This window comes from Bombus flavifrons, chromosome 17 (assembly GCF_040668555.2).
Source record: "Bombus flavifrons isolate JBK064 chromosome 17, iyBomFlav1_principal, whole genome shotgun sequence".
In the NCBI taxonomy this organism is placed as follows: Eukaryota; Metazoa; Arthropoda; class Insecta; order Hymenoptera; family Apidae; genus Bombus; species Bombus flavifrons.
Window position 1 is genome coordinate 6,135,269 of NC_138458.1, and position 23,290 is coordinate 6,158,558.

General features: G+C 44.6%; 1 long non-coding RNA gene across 3 annotated transcripts in view; it reads left to right on the forward strand.

Moving 5' to 3' along the window:
- LOC138188725 (uncharacterized) overlaps window positions 1–23,290 on the forward strand; it is a 181,420-nt gene that overhangs the window by 139,853 nt on the left and 18,277 nt on the right. The window contains exon 3 of one of the 3 annotated variants that reach the window (XR_011175631.1): window positions 3,389–3,925. The exons of 1 other annotated variant lie outside the window; for it this stretch is intronic. This is a non-coding gene — a long non-coding RNA (uncharacterized LOC138188725). Of the gene's footprint in view, window positions 1–3,388; window positions 3,926–23,290 lie in introns of those variants that run through there. One more of the 3 variants, XR_011175633.1, reaches the window with a different exon arrangement.

A 23,290-nucleotide genomic window follows, 5' to 3' on the forward strand; every position in this document is an offset into this window, starting at 1 on the left:
AAAGCGCGCAGAATCTCTTTCTCTGCGCCTAATAAAAGGAGAGAATGTAACCTTTTATTATGATAATGATGGTAATAGGAATTCCCCAGCAAGTAGAAGGACCGAGGGAAAATCGATAGACGAAAGGAAGGATAGAGAAAAATTATGATTGAAATTATTCGTAGCTTTCGAGTGAAGTTTATTGCACCGACGAAATTGTTTCGTTCATTATACAGGAATTCCGTTGGAATTGCGAGTTAATTAATACTAATTCGGTGCTGATTCGCGAAAATTCTCGCTTAATTGTACAAAGCACTTTGGCTACTTTCGGCGCAATGAGTTTTCCGGTTTCGCAAAAGCCGGACAACCGCGAACCCGCTGCCTGCTAAATGAATTTTTATTTGGAAAAATGTACCTCCTTCGGATCCGTTTGGTCGCTGTTTAAATAATGTTCCTCTCGTCGAAATGTTGTTCGGCCATCGGGTTGCACGCAGCGGCGCACACGTCGCCGCTATTTTCCAGTCTGATTTCCGTTTCTGAATATTTCCCCGAGAAAGGCTAATGCGCTTCCTCGAGTAAATATCTTCGAATTTCGGATTTTTCGCCTTCGTTTTTTCGTTTTAGCTTCCAGCTCGACCGTAAACTGGCGCCAGTCCGCCAGTCGAGAAATATAGCAGCTAGCAAATTGGGAATCGAAACTGCGTGAATCTTCGTTGCTCGATGACAAAAGAAAATACGTGCCTTGCACTAGCTTTTAATTGTTTTGCTCGGCGAAAACGCGGAACAAGCAGCAGCCAAAGCGAATAGAATGGTCGAAGCTAGCTGCGAGCAATTGGTTAACACTGTGTGTCGATTATTATTGTGCCTAGCGTTGTCGATTAGAGCAATTTTCGGTTAAAGTCAATCGAGTCTGGCGTGGGTGGATGGTTGTTGGCAAAAGCCGTGGCGGTGATTTCAACCAAATGCAGAAGAATTAACCGCGTAGCCGGCTATTTCGCGAGATACATATGAGACAGTTGCATGAGAACCTCGATGCGACAAGCAAACTCGCTAGAACTGACAATGAAGAAGCTGCTGATCGAACATTCTCACCACTTTAAGGCGAGACCGGTTGCATTGTGTGTGTTCGTTGGTTCGAGACGAGAGTTCTTTATTTTCAGTCTTTACATATGCACAAGTACGATGACCGGGTTGACAGCGGATTCTCCTTTGCATTTAAAACTCACTACCAGCAACCTATGCTTTGTATTACGTAGCGTACGTAGTAACCTAATCTCTAACTTTTGCATACCTGGGTGTCTCACGGCTACCCTGGTACTTGAGTATCTCAGATATACAGTTGAAGTCCACATTAAAATCCATTAAGTTGAATATTAATTGATATGAAGCCTATTAAAGTGCACTAAATTTGTATCATTTAACCGACTAACAGTCTACACTTTATACTTCATGATACAGTAACCTAATTTCCGAGATTATCCTGGTACCTCAGATGATTGTTTCACATCTACAGCGTTATCTCCGCACACTAATTGACTAGGTCCAAGCATATTTGGATATTGTGCTGTATCGTAATCGACCAGCAACAACGTGTGTACTTTCTATCACATAGCAACAGTGGCCTAACCTGGAATCAAAAAGTTTCAAAACTGTCGTGGATGTTCGGATGTCTCACGAGATACTCTGGCAACTTTTGTACACGCAGTTGTCTCACGGATACTCTGGACGTCTCAGATGATCAGCTGTAATCGCTAGTTGAACCGTTACATACTAATTAATTAGGTTTTAGCGTGTTAAATGAAACATTAATTAGTATCAAGCCTATTATAGGGTACTAAATTTGTATCATTTAACCGACTACCAATCTACACTTTGTACTTACATAATAGGTTATCCAGGTACCTCAGATGATTGTTTAAACATCTAGAATCCTACCTTTACGCACTAATTGACTAGGTCCAAGCATATTTGGATATTGTGCTGTATCGTAATCGACCAGCAACAACGTGTGTGCTTTCTATCGCATAGCAACAGTGGCCTAACCTGGAGTCAAAAAGTTTCAAAACTGTCGTGGATGTTCGGATGTCTCACGAGATACTCTGGCAACTTTTGTACACGCAGTTGTCTCACGGATACTCTGGACGTCTCAGATGATCAGCTGTAATCGCTAGTTGAACCGTTACATACTAATTAATTAGGTTTTAGCGTGTTAAATGAAACATTAATTAGTATCAAGCCTATTATAGGGTACTAAATTTGTATCATTTAACCGACTACCAATCTACACTTTGTACTTACATAATAGGTTATCCAGGTACCTCAGATGATTGTTTAACATCTAGAATCCTACCTTTACGCACTAATTGACTAGGTCCAAGCATATTTGGATATTGTGCTGTATCGTAATCGACCAGCAACAACGTGTGTACTTTCTATCACATAGCAACAGTGGCCTAACCTGGAATCAAAAAGTTTCAAAACTGTCGTGGATGTTCGGATGTCTCACGAGATACTCTGGCAACTTTTGTACACGCAGTTGTCTCACGGATACTCTGGACGTCTCAGATGATCAGCTGTAATTGCTAGTTGAACCGTTACATACTAATTAATTAGGTTTTAGCGTATTAAATGAAACATTAATTAGTATCAAGCCTATTATAGGGTACTAAATTTGTATCATTTAACCGACTACCAATCTACACTTTGTACTACATAATGTAGTAGCCTAACTTCCTAGGTTATCCGGGTATCTCAAATGCTCAGTTGAATTTGCTGGCCTTAATGTTTCTCTGGTTAGATCTCATGTCAGAAGTATGGAACTCTGCATAGAAAAAGTAAGATCTCTTTTATCGAGGGAATTCAACAGAAATTCCTAAGATTTCCAGCTTTCTCTAACTTGGTATGCCTATTGGTCATTGATAACTGCAATTATGAGTTCTTGGTGCTCCTAATAAGCTACCGTTTGCAAATCGAAGAAAGATACGTGACGCTACTGTTCTCTTAATCATCAATTTCCATAAACCTTCCAAGAACGCAAGCAGAAATAATATTCTTCGTGTCAACATTGTACGTTCAAGATACGGCTCTTCTCACTCGTTCTTCTTCCCTACGTATTCCCTTAATTATGTCAGTTGTTATGCTGACCGCCTCGACCCTTTTTCCTCGAATAGGGTTGAAACGTACCTTGCGTAGCCTCGCTGTGCAGGTGAAGCTTTCACATTGCTTCCTTATTTTTCAAGTTACGTTTCTTTGATTTTCATGCGTATAATTGGTCTCTGTGGCCTGTCAATAAACGATATGATGATATATATATAGATCTCAATCAGCGAGTTTCATCCGACTGCATCGCGTTTCGTCGGTAGTTCCATCGAATCGAATATTTTGTACTTTGTGTTTTACTTTCTTTCAGCAGTTGCGATGACGAGCTTCCCCCGTATTCCTCTCGGAGGCTCGCGGAGTCCCACCCTTCGAGAGGAGGAAATCAAACGACGATGCGATGGAATTTATATATTCGTGGATTTGCTGTAATGCAGGGATTGACAAGAGGATCGTTTCTCTACGTGACATGGAACTGTGCAAGGTAATACAGTTTGCTGGCAGGCTAGGAGTAAGATCGTTCTCTTGTTTTGATTAAGAATATTCAGTTTTATGGAAGTTTGTTTGGACAAGTTATAAGAATAAGTGGTGCTGATGATGGAGCGTGTATGCATATTTTATCATCCTTGAGTCACTTTACAATGCACACAGAATAAGAACAGACTTATGTCAGAATTTTAAAATGGAATTATATCACTGACTGATCGTTTACATTATAAAACAGATATATGTTATATGTTACGTAACAAATATATGTTAAAGCCTTACGTTAGCACTATAATTATTCCCAACGATGCTCCTGTTTCCAAGTTTCTGCTGGAAACCTGCTCCGTTATCCGTGCTGTCTGAAATTAAGAAAAATCTACTTTTCTAAAATTCTAGAAAATCCACGAAACTATATCGACCAGCGAGATAGCAGCGACGCGACGAAACCGTCGAAATAACAAGATTCCCGATGATTCCCAGAAAAGTAATGAAATACGGTGTGCCTGAAACGGTATCGTGCTCTTTCCAGCGACGTTACTCCGGTGAATCCTTTCGCGGAATCAATTGGAACCAGCACAATGTCTGGCTGATCGAGCCATTTGCACGCGTTCTCTGGTTCACGCTCGATTCGACGACAGTGACGGCGTGACCAGGAAAAGCGTGAATTAAACGAACGTAACAGAGACGACAAAAAGAAAGTGTGCGAAACGGGGGATGGGGCGGGGGTTGGTTCGCAACGCAACCCTCCTCGTCGATCGCCACGTGTAGTATCGCGAGGGACGGGTTGCTGCATGAGGCGCGCGTACGTATTCCACGCGGGCCGTGCTCCTCGTATTAGTGAAATCTGCTCGGTCGCGCGAAATATAGTTGGCTGGCCTAGTACGGTGGATGGTATACGTCGAAAGCGTTCTCTGACGGGCACGAGCACATTTCCCGTGTGCACCGCTACCTACACACTCAGACAGCGGTGCCATTAACGCTACGATCGAGTCGTAAAGCACCACACACAGCCGCAGGCTGCTACTCCCACACCCTCACGATTCCTCTATACGTGTGTGTACACGAAGGGAACTAAATTTCCACGTTGCACGATGGAGCATTGCCCCTCGCGTCACATACACTCACGCCGTGAAACTGCGTGGATGTGACGAGGATGGCTGATTTCGGAGAGAGACAGGATAGAGAGTGAGGGTGAAGCTGTGGAGGGAAAGGGGTACGCGTATATAGGAATTCGTATGGGTGTGGACTATCATTGGTGCCTCTACGTATATACACATACGTGCATTCTATACGACGTATATACCGTATGTACGTATGTACACGTACGTATATGCTATGTGTGTATATAGGTACTTACATATATGTATGTATCTCTAGATATATGTGTATATATGTATGTATATATATATATATATATATATATATATATAGTAGCCGCGTTAACACGTACGACAACCCTCCCCTATTTTCCGTCGAAGAGGGGAGCTCTCTGGCAGCACCCCCACCAGACTGAAATCTACTTGTGCCACCCCTTTGGCCCACCCTTCTCTGCTGCTCGCTGTCTCGTTCATCCTGCCACTCCGTCTCTGTTCGCCGGTAACTATATAGATCGGTCGTTCTCGTCTAGCTCGGGGAATATCGGCGAACCTCGTCCTCGTTGCTCCTCGCGTTATCCAACCCTCCTGGCCAGCAGTTTCAATTTGTTATTTTTACATCATTTTACCCCCTTCCTCTTGCCGTAGACCACCATCCACCCGCTCGGCTTGGAATCTTCTCTTTTCGTCCGTCTCCCTTCCGCTTCGCCTCTTCTCTCTCGCGCTCTGTCTCTTTTTCTCGGTTTCCACCCTCACCATGAAACCACCCTCCCCTCTATCTTTCTCGGTTTTTCTCTTTCCAGCATCGGCGCGTCCTCGTCGCTTTTCAAACCCGCTTTCTCCCCGTTCTTCCCACCCTCCTCCCCTCAGTTCCCCTTGTTCCTGACAAGAGAGAGTAGAGTCAGAGGGACGCGCTTTAATTGTGTAGTTATTATGTTTTCTGGAAGTTTTAATTATGTCGGCCGGCGTGCTTAGATCGTCGACACTTTCCACGCCTCGTCGATGGGCCGATTACGAAAAACTTTCACGCACACGCTGCCACGAACGCGGGTATACGTGAGGGGTCGTTTTCCGAAATGCGATTTCTCTACTTGCGCAGGACCAACTGGGCCGGTTCGCTGAATATTTTAACGCTCGTTCACGACCGTCCATGCGTCTCGTCGTAAAGCGTGTCCTGTGCTCACCTTCTCCTCTCGATCCGAAATGAGGAGACCCGGTTGATCGCAGGGGAACGTGATTTGGTGGAAGCCAAAGCGCACGTGCACTACGTCGGGGACAAAAGTTTTTCCAAAGGGAACACCGGGGTGGTTCTACGTATTACAATACGCAGAAGCTCAATAGAGATTTTAGAGAAAAATAATTTCTAATCCGGCAAATTTTCTCCGTTATTTCTTCTTCGTCGTTGTTAGCCTACGATTTCTCCAAACACACCGACGGTACTGTAAATTTCCAGTATCGAGTTGCAAAAGCTTCGTTTCCACGCGCGTGTTTGTGGCGCGATTTCCTTTCAAAAATAATCCTGGACGTTGCCAACTTATTCATAGAATCTTTCTACGGTATCATCCGGGCGAGACCGAGCCTTTGGTCGATCTACAGTTTTTCAAAAAGAAGGGACAGGGGGAAAAGGGGCAACGGAAAAGAAGGATAAAAAAAGTCCGTGGAAATCCAATAGGCGCCGCCGATCCCCTCCCATCCCTTGGAACACCTTAGGCAGCAGCAACCCTTACCGTAGAGCCTCGAGCGAGCGAGCGAGCAAACGAGGGTGGGTTGCGCGCGCACGTATCGATCCATGGCCAGCAATCGATCGATCTATATATATACATGTATATATAACCCCGACGTGTACGTACACACGTAGAACACGAGGCACGTACATGCATACACGCGGCCACACACGGACCCCTACGGGTCAGGAACGTGGTCGTGCGTGAGCGTGTGTGTAAGTACGTGTGTACACGGTGGTTCGAGCGTGTCTCGTATATATCGTTGGTTCGATCGATAGTTGGTGCTCAGCCAGTCGCATGGTAGGTGCTAAAGGACGAAGCCAGCACGACCTACGCAAGGTCCTTCGAACACGTCCATTGGAATCATCAATCCTCTCGATCTTATTCCGATCGTTGGCTCCCCGCTGCGAACCGTAACAGGCAAGGGCCTGTTCGCCATCGCTGTCCCTACCCCCCTTTTCCTTTTTCTTTTCCTCTTTTCCTCTTTGCCCCCGTTTCTTTCATCACGGATCGCTCGTTCCACGGCGAATTTTTCATCGTTCCTTTTTACCCTGCAGCCTACGTACGGTACCCTGTTCGTATTGTATTCCCTTTGCAAGATTCTTCTGTTTTTCTTCCCTTCTTTCTTTCTCCTCCTATTCCCCGGATTCCATTGTTCCCCTAATCCCGTCCACCTCGTTCCCTTACCCCTTCTCCTCGTCTTCCGACCTTTCGTTTATCTCGATGCTCCGCCACTTTGCTGAATTTTACATGTTCCCTCTCGGACGCGCTCCTTTTTTCCTCTCCCTTTGCCTACTCTCCTTCGGCCAAACTTTTTTGCCCGCCGCGCCATCCGTCCTTCCGGTTCTCCGTTCCCGTTTCTCTCGGTTTAATCTTCCGTCCGCCTCGCCCGACCCCTCTCGCTCCCTCTCTCGCGCCAGTTTTCTCTCCGTGCAGTTTTTCCAGCCGGTTCTCTTTGATTCCCGGTGTCTTTTGCCGGCGCGGCCTTTCGACAGACATTCGTAGTCCCCCTCCACATCCCGCCATTTCGCGCGTCCCTTTATACACCCCTCTATCGTCGTTCTACTCCGCGAAAATGTCGCCCCTCCCTCTCTTGTCCACTTTTTCATCGTCCCGGCATTTCTCTGGACGGGTCCTAACAACGGTAGAGCGCACAGCGTATTCTCCGCGTCCTTCCAGCTTCGTTCGTCCTCCACGCACACGAGGGACGGGATTTCAAGCGTGGGTGTAGTCGCGCGTTAGAAGCGCCTCCTATAGGAACGACGGCGAAAGAAGGACGAAGTAGAAGATATAATTCCCCGTCTCTTCTTCCGTCCAACTTCCCCCGTGCCGCGTCGTGTATCTTCTCTCTCCGGAGCATACCCCACCTTCCACTCCCAATTTAGACACGCTTCTCCCTTCTGTCAAAGCGAGAAGAAGCTCCCACGTGTATCCACGGACACACGTTAGCCAGCTGCGTGTTCCTCTATGTATATAGCGACGCTGTACCGCGCTCTATACGACGAGAGCGTATAGCGCACGAGCGCCGCACACGGCCATATATTTAAATAGATTTATGGGAATATACGTGCGCGCGCACGTATAGTTCCCGGTAAGTCCGTTGATTTACATCGCGCCGAAAATACACCTTGTCCATTACGGAATCTCCACGCGTTTCGAGATAAATACTTATCCAGCGAAATTAAAATCCCTCCCCGCAGCAGCAGCCGCACCGTGGTGCACGAGGTAGCTAGCAGCGTGTAGAAGAACGGAGGAACCCGGCACCGCTGAGAACGACCAAGCTAGCTGGCAAGCAGGTAAGTGGGAGAGAGAGGGCCGCGTTAATGCTCGGACACGATTTTGCGTCCTCCACTCCCTTTTCCCTCTGTCTCTTTTTCCCCCTGCCTGCGTTCGTTCTTCCTATCTTAGACTCGCGTCGCAGAGTATCGCACTCCTGCTTTTCCCTCTTTCTACGTTCGAACGCTCCCCGTCCCACCTACCCGCTTCTACCTCCCTCTCTGTCCGCCTGTTTTTCTGTCTCCTGAAACCAGCTATTGCCGCGCGCGCGTATCTGCCGTACACGGAGGTCGGAGAGAAATAACAGAGTAAGCGAGAGGGATGAGAAGTATTACGGCCGGCTGGGGCAGGAGACGCGAAGGGGGCGACTGAGAGCGAGAAAAGCGAGTAATGGACGGATCGAGCGAGTGTGTTGGTGCGAGAGTCGAGGGAATGGGACTGGGAAACGAGGACGAAGCGATGCTTGATATACGAGCGAGAGGAGGACAGAACCAGGAGAGAGGAAGGCATTCGAAGCACGAACAACGGAGGGAACGAGACGAAGCGAGCGACGAGGACAGAGCGAGAACGGCTACGAAATAGCTGTGGAACGAAGATAGATGTATGGCGGAGACCTAGCGAGCAAGGGAGAACAGAGAGAAATGACAGAGGCGAAATGAAGAGAGAGGAGAAGGAGGGCGAATAAACGAGTGGGCGATGGTGCGACAGAGATATAGACAAGGTGGATGGAACGAGATAGATAGAGACGGGAAATGAAAGAACTGGTTGGACGAGGATCGAGATCGTTCTCTTCTTCTTTGCCTCCTTCTCTTTCTTGCTGCATATTCGACGCGAACAACGCGCAGCCTGGCTGTGTGCGCGCCCGCGCACCTATATTTCTCTCTTTCTCTGGTCTTCCAGCGTCGTTAGACAGGCTTCGCCGAAGTCCCTCTCTCTGAAATATCTCTCCGAGAATATTATAGAGACGGCGATGGCGGTGTTGCCTGGACTCCTCGAGAACGATGCTGTGCCATCGCGTCTGTGGATTATTGTATTATACGCCGGCTAGGAATTTTTTTCGCGCCACGATACAGCGTCGCCCAGCGCGTCTAGTACCTTTCTAGGGTTTTTTTCCTAACCGTGATGTAACAACCGACTCGTACTCAACGATCACCCTTCACCTCTGATTTCCCTTGAAAGGTCGTCGTTCGACTGTTCAGCACCGGGGAAAAAAAGCAATTTCCGAGATGCTGAAAAATAACTCGGAAACGTGCCGAAGAAACGGAATAGTCATTACGTTCAGCCCTAGCGCGCAAGATACGCACGCGATGAAAGCAGAGTGTAATGTAGCGTGACATCGGATATGACGTATGCTCGTAGCTTTTTTTTTTTTTCTTTTTTTACTTCCTTCGTTTCAGAACGACTACTACTTGACTACTTGAAACGACTATCGTATACACGATATACATCGCGAGAATCACGATAACGTTTACCTTTTGTGAAATTGATCCAAAAGATACAGCGCGGTATGAGAAAAGATTGTGACGTGTTTTTTGAGAAGCCGGCGATTTTCGACGTAAAAAAGCTCGTGTCGAACCGATTGAAAACAGGAACGTTTATGAGAATCGAGGGGAATATCGTATACTGGAGAGCTAACGAGAACGCGTGGATACTTCTGCTTCGTGGTTCCTGTGGGGGTTGGTTTTCGTAGGATACGTTAGAAGCACCGAGTGCACCACCACGAGGAATGGACCGGCAGGGGAGCGCACAGGCGTGTGAGAAAGAGAGAGACGAAAAGAGAGCCAAATGTATCCACCTAACCTACCTACCGCAGGGCAAGAACAGATGAGCGGAGATCCCTCTCTGCCAGCCATCAGGGAAAGGGAACGAGGCGAGGCTCTCTCCTCGAGTCTTCCTCTTCTGCCTTCAAAGCATCCTTTGTTCGCTTGTTCACGATCCCCCGGGACCCCGCGTCCATCGTGTTTCCTTCCAGCCAGTGCCGTACGTCAAGCTTCGTTACGACCGAACTAAACTCTTTTTCACGTGCAACAATTTTCTCTAAAACTAATTTACCGTTACTTGGCGTACGTACGTTTAGAAGTTGAATTCCCCTTTTTTTCGTACCCGATATAGTAAAAAGCATTCATCGGCGATGGATGAATTTTATCGTGCGAAAATAACCGTTATTTATCATAGGTGGAAAAACGAACGAGAAATACTCTGTCGAGTATTCTCGACTGGTTGGCAGTGGTTGTTAACGAAACTGCGCGTCGGAAGACGACGATTTCGTCGGGCGCTCAATAACTTTCACGCCATTTACGTTTCAGTTGAGATAAAAATACATCCTCCGGTATCGACGGTCCGTCCTAATCAACTTCCGGATCCATCCGAGGTCGGCCGTTTTTTCTTCGATCGCGAGCCCCCCCGACATCCTACGGCCCTGCGCCTCCGTCGCACTCTCCCTGCTTTTCCCTCATCCCGCTGGATTTCCTCCCCTCCAGTCCGCCGCTTTCCACGCAGCATCCCCCTCACCCTCTTCCCCGCTCGAAGCCGGCACGAAACCGGATTGGCCAGCCGTTCGACCAATCCCGTGGCCCCGTTACGGACTTGGCGCATTCCCCACACACGTAGTTGACGTATGTCCATATTCCTAGGGTGGGTGCGCGAAAAACGTCAAAAAGTTTTGTTTCGGGCCAGATCGCGCGTTACGCGAGAGAAACGGCGACACGTTGGAAAAAAGGACAGAGAAAGGAAGAGAGGGACAGGAACATCGTCAAATACTGATAGATAGAGAAACGAGAAATCCGTAAGAGAGAAAGCGAGATGACCAAAGACAGATAGAGAGCCACGGTGAAAAAAGCGAAGGGAGAACCGGTGGACGATGGTGGGACAGAGACGAGTAGCCGGACAATTACATCAGCGAAAGGAAGAAAAACGACCGTGAGACGAGGAGAGAAATCGTTGGGAGCGAGACAGAGAGGGCGTGTGCCCCTGTACGCTAGCTAAATGGAGACAGTCTAACGTGAAGTCCGACTGGTAAGAGCGAGATGGCGAAACGAGAAGGTTGCAGCGGGAATAAAAAGGGGAAGAAAGGAGGCAAAGGGAGACGAATGGGGGGGTGTTTCTCTTTCCTCTGCGTGTGACGACGTTGACGTGAACCGGCAACCACGTGGCTCTCCTTTCTCTCTCTCTTTATCCGTCTCTCCACGCCTGTCTTCTTCCTCCGAACTTTTCTCTCCCTCTTCGTCCCTCCAGCCGCGTTCCATGTACGCGATACGCGCGTTCCTCTGTCTCTCCTTCGCCGTTGAAAAGCGTCTCCCGCTCGCACACAGCTTTCAGGCCTCTGCGGCTGGCAAAGCCTCCGACGCCACCTCGCCAGATGCAACGCCGCAGTCCCGCACTGCAGTTGCAGCGTGCCGGTGCACGTTTCTCGTCCAGGCATTCTCGCGGTGCACAAGCTCTCTTCCGCTGAGCTTCGTATGCACCTGAAAACATGCGACGCGACCCAGCCAAGGGAGAACGGATTAATCGTAGCCTGTGTTCCGGCGCTCTCCCAGCGGCCGTGTTTTTCCCTTTCCTTCCCACCGTTCTGTATCTTCTGGGCATTTTCCTCAATTTTTCTTTTTTGTTCGCCCTCTTTTTGTCTCCTCCGCTTTTTCATTCGCTTTCTCAACGCGATCCGTTGCGATCACGTGGACCGCTCGCTGTGTGGCTGCGCTCCCGCGGATTACACACCGCGCGAGACACGCGATACGGCGCAGGTGGAGGTTAGGTACGGTTATAGCAGCTCTGTGGATTTAGGTGCTTCTATGGGTGTTTTTTATCACTGTGAATAGGTCTAGGTTAGTTTGGTTCTTCTTTTTTTTTTTTGTGTGTGTTTTGTTTCAGGTACAGGGACACGAAGATTCGCGATGGGTTTACGATGCCAGGGATTGAGGACTCAGGGTCTCAATTTGTGGCAGATCGGGGAAGGTTCGAGGAAACTTACGTTTTATAGTTTTTGCCGTAGTGGTTGCTGTTTTATAGAAATTGCGAAAGAATACCGTTTTCTGAAGGGAGGTGTCGAGTAACTCCTTTCGCGAATCCACGTGGAAAATTGTTTCGTCGTTCAAGCGTTCTCCATATGCGTAAACACGAACGACATCGGAATACGTCCAACAAGTTGCCAAACTCTCGATGAAAGTATCAATTGATATTCGAATCTCAACATGAGTTAAGCAAGCACATTTTTGTGATACTTTCATAAGGTTAACTATAATGTACCGGACACATAATGCGGTCTTGTAAAATGGCCCCAATATGCGCTGATCGTACCCGGGAAGCATCTGACTGTCCCGAATCTCAACACAAATCATCAATACGCCTAGGACGTCTCATAGGAAAATAATTAGAAAATTCCCCTAAATACTCGTATGTACTGCCAGCCAATCTCAAAATCGTCCGTGCATTTGATTTCAACACGAGGTGTCCAAGACACTAAACGTCATCGGGTTAGCTCTACGATTTCCGATATTTATGGTTGCAGATTATTACAGCACAGGCTATAGGTGTAATCGTACGTGCATATTACAGGTATTACCGGTTTTTCACAAAAACCATAGTGGAGTACAGCCTTTCGGCCAACAAGTAGTATGAAAATCGACGAGCCAGCGAAAATGTCGCAACTTTTTCGCTGTTCTTCAGACACAACTGCAACAGCGCTGAAATCATCGGCGCATTAATCAAGTCTTTATGTTAATTCACGTAGATCGTAAGTTTTATCCGCGTACGGCACGTACGTCTGTCCTGGCTCACGCGTGTTCACGCACGCGGAACATTCGCGCCAGGGAAATAGCCGTGTTTCGCTGGTTGGCAACACGGTAGCGAGCAGTCCACGCGACCGTTCCACCGATCAGCCCGGATAATTGTGCTCGATCACGATGTTTCTTACGGAAACGCGACTTTTCCCTCTGATATAATCGCGGTGCAATCAACGCGGCCAATCAACGAGCGGGCGTCTCGTAATTTATCGAGCTGCCTTCGATCAAGTGGAAAGCAAAAGGGACCTGTTAATATCATAAGCGATAGCTACCTTGCTTCTTTACGTCGCGCCATCAAACGCATACTTGGCTACTTATCAATTACCGGCACGTTAACCCCTTAACCGGCGCGTTATGCCCGATCGAATGCAACATTTTTGTCCCCAAGTTGCTTCCAAAGCTGGTTTTGCCGGCGTAATTATGCTTTCCCCCTCGGCTACGTGCTTATCAAAACCGATTACTGAACTTTGCTCTAGGAATTGCAAGCTGATCGGAAACCGTCGCACTCTTCTTTTTCAGCTTGCAATTAGTCAATGCTATATTTACTTTCGCTTTTACTCGTTTGCTTTCGTGTTGAAGGCGGCAGATTTCCAAGTGTTTATCGCTGAGTTTGTATTATTGTTAGTTACAGGAACGTGGAACTGTTTGGCTATCTTTAAAATTATTATACTCGAAATTATCTGAATTTATTAGTATTCCTACTCGAAAGTGTATTAATTAAGCGTACTGGGTTTCTGCAGATTTTATAGTACGCGAGTGTTGAGTCTCTGAAAGAGAGTACACATTGCTATGTAGGATAAAGTTAGGGTATCTAGGTCAGCTGAGCTTGAACGTCTTAAAACTCGACCTTGAACTTTGCACAGAATAATCAAGCTTGTAGCATATTACGGGACAGGCTTTAATATGATAAGAAAAGAATGGCGAGATATCGTGTACTTTGAGTTTAACGTGAGAAGATATCAAAAACTGAGAACATGATGCCGTAGTAAACTTCGTTGACTTAACAAGCAGATTATATGTGAATTCAAAATTTCACATTTAAACGGGAAGAATATATTTAATTGTTCTGTATCAATAAATTTCTCAATCGTCGATTTATTAAAATTGTTAGCTTTCTTTCTTCTCGATTTCCTGCGTCCTTCAAAATGCATGGAAATCTTAAACCTTTAAAACTGGTATTTCACTTCTTTGTAATAATTCAACGAAAGACGATCCTATAGAGAATACGTTTTTATCTCGTTGTAAGAATTAAAGCGAAGTATTTTACGAAACAGCTATACTGTATCTTGCTAAGAAATATTTTGTGTTTATTTAACTGGTCCACATCCGATGAAACAGTATGGAGAAAAAAAAAACACGGGATAAGTCGTCTGTACACAGTGATTGAAGAGATTAAAGCGATATTTGCGCCGGAAAGGGGTCCAAAATCAACAGCACAATGCTCGCCACGTTGACTAGGGACATTAATTTGTCTGGCATAGCGTCAGCTCCGTTATTTAATTATCAGACCGCGCAGTATCGATAGGCTGAACAGATTGCGCGTTGCCGACAATACAGATCCATCGTGTTCATTGATACTCGATCACTGATCGCCCAACGGCTGCAGACGAAACGAATTCTCAGCATATTTATCCTTACAGTCGTATGTAGCCTGAAACTCAGAAAAATGTTGAAAAACCCTGTACGAAATTTCGAACGCTTTAAATCACAAGGAATTACCTGGTGATTTTATTCATTGAGTCACTAGAATTTGGCAAATAGCTTTATTTATTCGTTCGTTCGTATAATAATCCCACGCGAGTTCTATAAAACGTGACAAGTAACGAAGTGCGTCGATCGATCGATGCATTGAAAATTGTATGATTTTACTTTTGAAAACCTGTGTGTAATTCTCATGTCCATCAATTAGGATACTAATTAAATTAGTATAGTAGTAGATAGTAGAATAAATTAGCATAGTATTAAGAAGTGGTAGATATTAAATTTAGGTACTATATATGCTATATATAGCAGCTAGTAGAGCAAATAACTGAGGGATAATTTCTAAGTACACGAACATTAATCAGCAACATGCCATATTCAAGTTCTTTACGATTGAAAGCTGTCCAAAAAGTTGTTGGTTAAATCTGTACAAAAATTCAATAAAACAACAATTCAGGCCCCCAGCAGAAACAGATTAGCGACGTCAAGTAATTAAATACAAAGCCCTGAAACAATTTTCCAAACACTCGACAACAACCTATCTCGAGTATCCCCTAAAATGTTGCAATAATTTCAAGATCATACGACAAAATCGTGTAGCAAAAGTGGCTACTATTCGCGCGAAAGCAGCTGGCTGGAACCGTACACACAAATCTATAACTGTCACGCTGCAAGGAGAATCGCGTTGTCCCTTTTTGTTCGTCTATATTCTTCCCTCTTTTTTCCTTTTTTCATATTTTTTAATCCTACTGGACACGCGAACTGAACCACCCATATATCACAAGGAGGAGGTGGGACGCTAGAACTGCGCATCTATATAGACGTTCGATTAGCTCGCAGCGTGCTCGAGGTAGGGCTGACCACCGGCGGAATCGTTCTACTGACCGCGCTACGCCGGCCACTAATCAAACGAGTTCCCAGCCGTGCAAGCTTTGCGCGGGAAACTCGTGGAAATCGTGCGCGGTCTGTCGCTGCGACTTCTGCGACTTCTGCGACTCTCCGACTTCTGCGACTCTCCGATTTTTCACTCGCGCGAATTATTAATCGTAAATGAGGTAGAATTCAGATACGCGTTAGGATTTAATTAATGAGAATGCAGACAGGCTAGGGATAATATAAGGTAGGTCTTTGTAGTAGATTATATATAGTATGCATTTAGTTGTTTAAGATGTACGTTAACATGTTTTGGTATACTGTATCGAGTATTGCGTGTGATATGGATATGGAAACGGGACATTTTAAATGGTAAAAGAAGCAATATAGAGATATGTTACGTATTCTTTATTGTATGTTGGAATATCTGCTAACGTGAAATTGAACGTTCTACGCCTCTTGTCGCTTTATTTCTATTTAGTTATTCATGTGCTAAAATTACCTTAGCTTTTTATGTTAGAAAATGTACGCTTGCGTTTGAATGAATTTCTATTTATAGTTAATTTTATCTATTTGTAATTTGGCTTTGATTTTACCCTGTGTAAAAATGCTTTCGACCAGTTGGACGCAACTGTTTCGTTGTTTTGCCTTGGAACGTGATATTTTAGAGGTTTAATTCACGTAAAATTACGTCTTTTCACGAGCTGTACCTGATTACTGGTGACAGAAAATTATGTCCTTTTGTAAGATAACGGTGAAGACGTAAGAAAGTAGTGTAGAAGAAGTATAAACGAAGTTAACCTTATTTCTGTAGAAACCTTATTTCGTTTCAACAATCGCTTTCAACAATTTGCTGGTTGAAAACGATAAGCTGAGAAATTACGAGCATGGTATTTCGATATAAATTTTATAATTTATTTCGTTATCTTGGTAACAGAAGCTGGTTGCATAAAACGTTAGATTTCTATTCTTTCCAAGGGACGTTTGATCCTGGTAAAGTGTAGAAATTGCCAACTACGAGTACGTTAAAAGATTTCGAATTCCTTGAGAATTTATTAAAAAAATAAATTACATCTTTTCACGCGTCGATTTCGAATTTTGCAATACGTTTGAACAAAAATCGCGAAAACTTCGCACCTTAGAATAGCAGTAGAACAAAGACACAAAGTGAAGTAATGAATTATTTAATCTCGCAGATGACTTTGACACTGCCATTCTCCGCATATAAAGTATTTTTAAAATAACTATAAAAACTAGCTATCAAGGCGCGTAGTAGATACGTGCTGTAGAATTTTAAAACCCTCTGTACAGTATGACAAACATAATCCTTTGTCAAATTGATTTTTTCCCTGAAAGTTATTGATGGCCGTTTTCATTCTCCACTGCCACTTCAACAATTTTTCCATCCGCCATTGATAGTGATTGCAGGTTTACCGTAATCAAAATATCACACAACCGTACGATCTTCAGCTAGCGATATAATACGTACACAGGAAGCCATAGCACCACACCGACAGCTGTCAGCTGCCTAATGAAAAGACGCATTGCCACATCATAGTTGAACAACCGTTACCGCTTTTGGAATTTTTCGATTGACACGTAAATATTGCCAATTCAATGTTATTTTCGTTCCATTCATAAGATTCGTAAGCTTCTCTGAACAAAAATACACTGCCAGTAATTGTCCGTATTATTAGCAATTATTTTCTCCTTTTTAACCATTCATATTTATATTTACATATACACGACGATCATCGGTACAAATCCCTCGTTTCCTCGAGATAAAGCCAAGTTAATTAGGCTTTCACTTTCTACGAACAACTCTCTTCCAGTTGTTCGTCGCTAGAACCACATTTTCGCAGCATATACCGTGCGTGTATTTCAAAATACAAGCAGTTTCGTAATAAGTGATTTTTCGATAATTCGTATTTGTTTTATTTGACATGTACACGAGAATCGTCAGTAGAAAATTCCTCGTCCAGTTGCGATAAGGCAAATTGGATTACACTTTTTCTTACTACGAGCAACTCTTCAACCACATTCTTACAGCATGTACTATCCACCTATTTACGGATACATATGTACGGTACAAATATATAGATACAGGCTACTTCATAATGAGCGGGCTATATTTGAGGAAATGGATTGAGCAGTTGAAAAGAATTAGACAAATTTCCGTCGACACGTTTGCTGTTTGATCTCGTTCGCCAGACGTAACTATCCCATCATTTGGTTACGTACCTGATCACTTTTCTAGAAGATGCTGCGACAACCACTCCCTTGCGTCTCAACGCACGCACACGTTGGATTTTTATTTCTGGCCACGCTCGAAGTCCGTACACTCAGCACCTAGCGAATCTGTTGAAATTGAACAAGGGTTTCGACGAACTCCAGCAACATGATAACGTTGATACGAACTTTTCTTATCGTTCTTCGAGTTCCATGAATTCCACCCCTAAATATCGTCAATTTGTTACGAGACACCTTGTATAATTAATAATGCCACAGGACTTCATTCGTCCTGCCATTTTATTCCGCACTGTAACCCTTGCACAAACCAATCTTCCAACATCGTGCTTGAACAAGTGCAAGAATCAGCTAATCGAACGACAAACGTATTTACAACTACAACAGTGACCGTACACACTCGTGTGGCTGTACGTGAATCTGTTGGATTCATCGGCTGCTTGTGCAAGCGTGTAACAAGCGTCGTCCACTTGCTGCACAATTGTCAAAAATCCAAAACGAAATTACCAAAAGCAGTAGCCGTTCCCCTTCACCGACGCCAACTGCTTTCAAAACCTACTTTCTACCTGTGCGAGCGTCCGTGGGTCCATTTGACCAGGTTGCCGAGGAGACAGAGGCGAGAGAACAGTCGGTTGCATCGACTCGGACGAGACGGGACAAGCACCGGTGGCACGGTTTCCAGATTTCGGCCGCGCCAGCTGTCCTTGGCTCGGCTTCGTCGTGCTTGCACGCTCGGCGAGGAGACTCGTGACGGTCCTTGAGGCCGACCAAGGCTGCAGGATTACATGACGCCAATGCTAAGAGACTGGAAAACCTGCTGACACGCGAGAACGCCCGGGGAATACGGGAAGAACGGCGATCGCGGCTGTGAAAATATTCATGCAGCCAGGACGAACGTCAACGAGGAAACCGGTGGAAAAGCGAGGATCGCGATGGTACGTGAAACGCTCGCAATCGCTTCGAATCTGTTAGACGAATTCGAACCACTTGCGACCTGATTCGAATCTTCAAACTCTGGAAAGCGTCGGTCAGTCTCGAATCTTCGTGGGTCTCGAGTCTTTTACGCTTGTCGAGTGCAAGGCTTGAAACAGTTGCGAAAATAAGTCGAAATTTCGATTGTTTTATATCGATTGTCGCGTCAGTCGTACGAGTCTTCTGTACCAGTCGCAAGACGCTTGTAGAATCGATTCTAGTGTTGATGAGTGTTGATCGTGCTGGCAGTGCCGGAGCGGCGGGATATTCGATATTCTTGGCTCGAGAGTTTGGTAGTGGAAATGATGTTTAGGTCGCAGCGCAGGCTCGCAGCGGCTTATCTTATCGAAACATAAACAAAAGCGAAGTAGCCCGAGGAATTCGTCGATCGTCATTCCGACGATAGAGCACGATCGAGGCTTCCACAACGATCAAGGCGTCCGAGACGTTGAAGAATTCCAGGATGGCCGAGACTCAAGACGGTTTAAAGGTTCAAGACACAAACAACAGACGCTGTCGAAACGCAAACAAAGACGACACGGCCCAAGCAGGTCCCGTCGATCGTCGTTTCGACGGCAGAGCACGAACAAGACTATCAGGACTCGCGAAAGCTCGACATTTTTAAGGCGAACAAGACTCTCAGGACTCGCGAAAGCTCGACATTTTTAAGGCGAACAAGACTCTCAGGACTCGCGAAAGCTCGACATTTTTAAGGCCAACGAGGTTCATAGACGCAAGACACAAATAAAAGACGTTGTCGAAACGCAAATGAAAATGAGAAGCACCAAAGAATTCGTCGACAGAGCACGGTCAACACTTGCAGGACTTGAAGACGTTCGTGATTTCCAAGCTGAGCAAGACTCAGGACATTATCGAAACACGAGCAAAAACGACGTGGCCCAAAGAAGTGTTCGAAAACGAACAAGAATCGCAAGACTTCAAGACGTTCAAGACTCCAAGATAAGTAAGACCTTGACAGATTCGAGAAAGATAAATGAAAGATGTTATGGGAACATAGACGAACATGAAGAGGACGATCAGGAATCATTCTGACGAAGCTCCTTCCAAAATAACCGAGACTCGCAAGATGAACAAAACTCAAGACAATTTCAAGATTAAAGGAGCGCTTTCAAGAAGTTTAAACTCCTAATCCTGTTCGAAATTTGGTACAAAATTTTCGATACAGACTCGGACAGTTTCAGATCCCATCACTGAACGACTCGCCCTGGTTTGGTTCGGCGCAACGCGCAGCAAATGCCGTGGACTTCGACCCGGCCACCCTTTTCCTTTTTCAAATTTATCGTTCGTCCCATCTTTTTCGTTTGCAAGTTTCTCCACTCTTTTCCACTGTCTTATTTTTTCAGATTGTAATGGAATAAATAATTGCGAATGATACGCAAAATGCGGACGAATGGTGTTTGATAGCCGTGTTCAAGTACACTTGATAAATTTTCCAACTCGATTTCCTCGAGAATGCAGCATCGTGTGAGAATACGTCATTCCATATTCTCAAATATTTTTCATAAGAAGTCTCTTCGTGCCTATTTGTACACGTTGTTCAGCGACACCCTGTAGATTTTTCTAATTGATCAACTTTAGAATCATTCTCAATGCTATCGTATATTTAAAAAAAGACATAAGTTTGAAGAAAACGTGACTGAATCGTTGTTACGGTGGATGAGCTGCTCGATTCGATTCTGAGTTTCAGTTTATTTATACTCGCAGCAACTTTCATGCCACTTTTTTACAAATTTCAACTTGCACAAGCAAATCGCAGGAATATCTCAATGTATGACGACCGATAACGAGATCACGATATATTTGTGCATAATTTTTGGCAAATTCCTTCTTTCAATTCGATTGATAATTGGCAATGAGACGATAAATCGATAACGAGACAAAATTTAATGGATAGTATTCGTGCGCCGAATTTAAATTTCGACCAACGTCATTACACGTACACCGGGCTAATATTAATCCTTTCGTTGTGAAAGGCAGATTTGTACACTCTGAAAACGTTATGCGATCATTTGCTAAAAGCACAAGCACGCGCACGCACGTGGCTTCTACAATACACGTGGAATCAATTTCCACCATAATTAATTACTATTGCAAATGCTTGTACGTATTCGTTTCATACCAACGACAATTTCTTCGATCCGTGTACCAACGACGATTTAAATTTTCCCGCCGAAAAAGCTTCGCATCGAACTATCGTTAGCGCGGACGTAACTCGATTTCAACAAGGTGAAGCTTCGCTCGGAAGGTACATTTCTTAAAGTAACGTCTTTCAAGTTGCTATGCGATCAATCCAACGAAATTATACCTTTTATTTGTTTTAACGAACGACTACGAAATATGGTCGAAACTAGGACCGCGAAGCGACGTGCAAATACATCGAAGCTTTTCCAACGTATCGATATTTTTCACTCGCTGTCGCCTAAGTAACGTGATTGCTAATGACCCAAACGAGTTGATGCGACTTAAATAAATAAATAAGAAGAGAATAATTAGCCGAGTGGTGGATGTACAGCGATTATAATTATTTCAGCAATGCAACGGTATTTAGAAAAAAGCTGACCATATTTCAAAATCGGATAAAGTAGATTATTCGAGTTGTGTGTTTAACACAGAGAAAGAGAGAGAGAGAGGGGAGGAGAGAGAAAGAGAGAGGAACTGGTTTCAATAAGCGGTTTTTCAAATAATCGGTCTAGAAGAACTAAATATGTCATAAAACGGCCGGAAATAAAACAATTTTCGAAGGCTGGACGTTTATTGCGTGATAGTGGACACAATAGGCCGAATATAGGAAGCGAAATTAATCGTTTTTTTCATACAGCTAGGCTTCATATTGCTCCTAAAGTAAATATTTAAACGATAGAGAAAAATACAATTTTCTGTCTGCAAATGAAAACGAGCTCGTCGATTATGCGAAGAATCGTGAGAAAATTGAAAGAAGGACTACCAACTACTAAAATTACTACAAGTAAACTAATTATTAGAAGAAGGACTAAGGAATTACTAATTAGGCTGTTACCATGGAAAATGAATCAACCGATTAGAAGATAGAATGCCAATTACGCACGCAAATATGAATAACATAAATCTAAAATATAAATATTCATTTCTGTCCGATTGGAAAACTAAATCGACCAGGGCAGCGGCCCACCTGAAATTTTCCTTCCGTTTAAATTCGAACTGCAAAACCTCCGCTCTTCCGATCTCCTTCCAATCGTACACAGAATTTTACTTCTTTCGAAATTACCACCGCTGTCGATTATTGGCTCGAACTCGTTTTCGAAATTTATAATCAGACCTAGTATAACTCGATACAATGTTCCATAATTTCAAGCGCGAGCGATCGGATCGATATTTAACGCGTTGCTAGTTTATGTAAAAAGAAAGGTTGCTTGGTAGAAATTAACACGATCGTCGACACACAACTCCGATAGAAAGCCGCGTACACCGCGATATTTTTTCCCCCTGCATTGTGTCATTCTGGGAGTTTTTTGTTCGCCGGTATACCGGTTGGAATACGCGAGTTATGCAACCTGGAATGATAATTCAGCAGGTAGGTTCCGCTCGCGGTGAATGCGTTGGGACTAAACGACCTTGCCCATGCCTAAATAGGTCACTGTGTAGAAAGAGGCTAAGAGAGAAAGGGAGAACCTCTAGCCAAGGTTAAAATATTCGCGCAGAAATTCATTCAGTTCTTCGTTCTTCCGCGTTTCTCGTCCGAAAAGAGAATTTATATTCAGCTACAGCCGTACCTGTTCGATATATTTTACTGATATCGTCATTACTATTATTATTATCGTTTATTTTACTTCAAGTCTCGTCCACAATTCTTCTATTTCAGTTTAGCAAAATTAGCGATGGACACAATACGCGAGAAGAATATTCAGAGGACGAAACGTAGGAAAAACGTGACACAAAAGGCAACTTACAAATTTATTTTATTAAAAATAGCTTCTACGTATCATCCACGCGGTACGATCAACCTGAACTTATTGATAATGTTGAGGTTATTCGATGTGTAAACAGAGAAAACTCGAGGACAAATTGTAAGGTAGACAATAAATTCAAACAGAAGTGTAATTATAAGTAAGAATACAATTTGAGCTGGTCCAGGTCCGCACGTCTACTGTTTATGGTCTGTCTTCGTCGCGCTGTCGATGGCTTCGGTGCTTGAGGAAACTAAAAAGACCAGATGCAGAGTTTTCTTAGAAGTGGTGACCACTTCAACAGATAATATCAAATAGAAAAATAGAAGACTAAAATTAACACGACACCGGAAGATATTGCGTTAAGCCCGTGGAAACTTGGAGGAATGGCGAGCACGAAAAGCGACATTTAACTTTCCTCGAAGAAGCAAGAATAGAAGCTCGGATCGCGCCATCTCATCAAATACCCGCACGCAATTCACACGGCAACGGTTGATCGTTGGAAACGGAGCAAGAGCGATCGGCGGTTTGATCGACGCGCGTTACGGTACTCCGACTAACGGGATGGGAAAATCGCGGGAAATTCGAGCGCGGCACCTCCGGAATTCGATGGCAGATAG